The following is a 1,402-nucleotide window of genomic DNA, read 5'->3' on the forward strand; positions in this document are numbered from 1 at the left end:
GTGAGTGAATTGATTTGTTTTTTTTTTGTTTTTGTTTTTTTTTTTTTGCTCCCACCAATAAGTGAGAACATGTGGTATTTCTTTTTCTCTGCCTGACTCGTTTCACTCAGTATTATTCTTTCAAGGTCCATCCATGTTGTTGCAAATGGCAGTATTTCATTTGTTTTTATAGCTGAGTAGTATTCCATTGTGTAGATATACCACATTTTCTGTATCCACTCATCCGATGATGGACATTTGGGTTGCTTCCAGCTCTTGGCTATTGTGAAGAGTGCTGCAATGAACATTGGGAAACAGGTATACCTTCGACTTGATGTTTTCCATTCCTTTGGGTATATTCCCAGTAGTGGGATAGCTGGATCATATGGTAAATCTATCTTCAGTGGGACTTCTAAATGAAAGTAGGCATACCTTATCACTTATACATTTTGTTTTGTCATGAATCCACAAGTCATCTTTTGTTAGTGGAATCTTATTCTGAAATTTTATTCATTACATCTCTTAAAACTCTGAGTAGTTTTTCAATGTAATTTGTATTCCTTTATCAGTTGCCTTTCAATCTTTTCACGTTATTATCTGTGATGAGTTGAAGTAAAATGTAAGGAGTAATTTCATATTGAATATATAAGCAAAGCTCCCACACTATCATGAAGTAGAAACAACACCAAACCCTCAAATGCTAATTATGTGAATACAGTCCCAATTCAATATAGGCTAGAGTCAAATGTGAAATATAATTTTATGGATGTATGTTTGTAGAACGCTATCTTCTTGTCATAATATCTATAACTTACACTGATATGACTGAGATGACTGAGGGGGAAAATTAGCATGCACATGCACGTGTGTGTGTGAGAGAGAGAGAGAAAGAAATCCCATCTTTTCTAGTATCTGAATATTCCATATGCTTCTCACTAGCTGTATCACTCTTAATCCATTTCCCGTATATTTATGGGCAACCATTTACACAGGATTATGTAGAGAAAACTTCAGTTAAAATATTTGAATCATATGTGCAACTAACACAAGCTGCATTATGTTGTAATTATTTGTGTATATACCTATATTCCTTACAAAATTATAAGATCCTAATGAACAGAGATCAGTATCTTAAGCAATTTTGAATCCTACATAGTACTTTGTGCAGTGATTTGCACACAATAGTTTTGAAATGTATATTAAAAATCTAGATAGTAGTTTGTTATTTGGAATTGGATTCGGCTATATGTAATAGAAATCCCCAAATAGCAGTGGCTTACACAAGACAGAAGCATATGTTTTTTCACCTTAAAAAAAAAAAAAGATTAAATCGATGTTGTTGCAAATGGGAGTATTTCATTAGTTTTTATAGCTGAGTAGTATTCCATTGTGTAGATATACCACATTTTCCTTATCCACTCAT

This window comes from Galeopterus variegatus, unplaced genomic scaffold (assembly GCF_000696425.1).
Source record: "Galeopterus variegatus unplaced genomic scaffold, G_variegatus-3.0.2 Scaffold3717, whole genome shotgun sequence".
Classification (NCBI taxonomy): domain Eukaryota; kingdom Metazoa; phylum Chordata; class Mammalia; order Dermoptera; family Cynocephalidae; genus Galeopterus; species Galeopterus variegatus.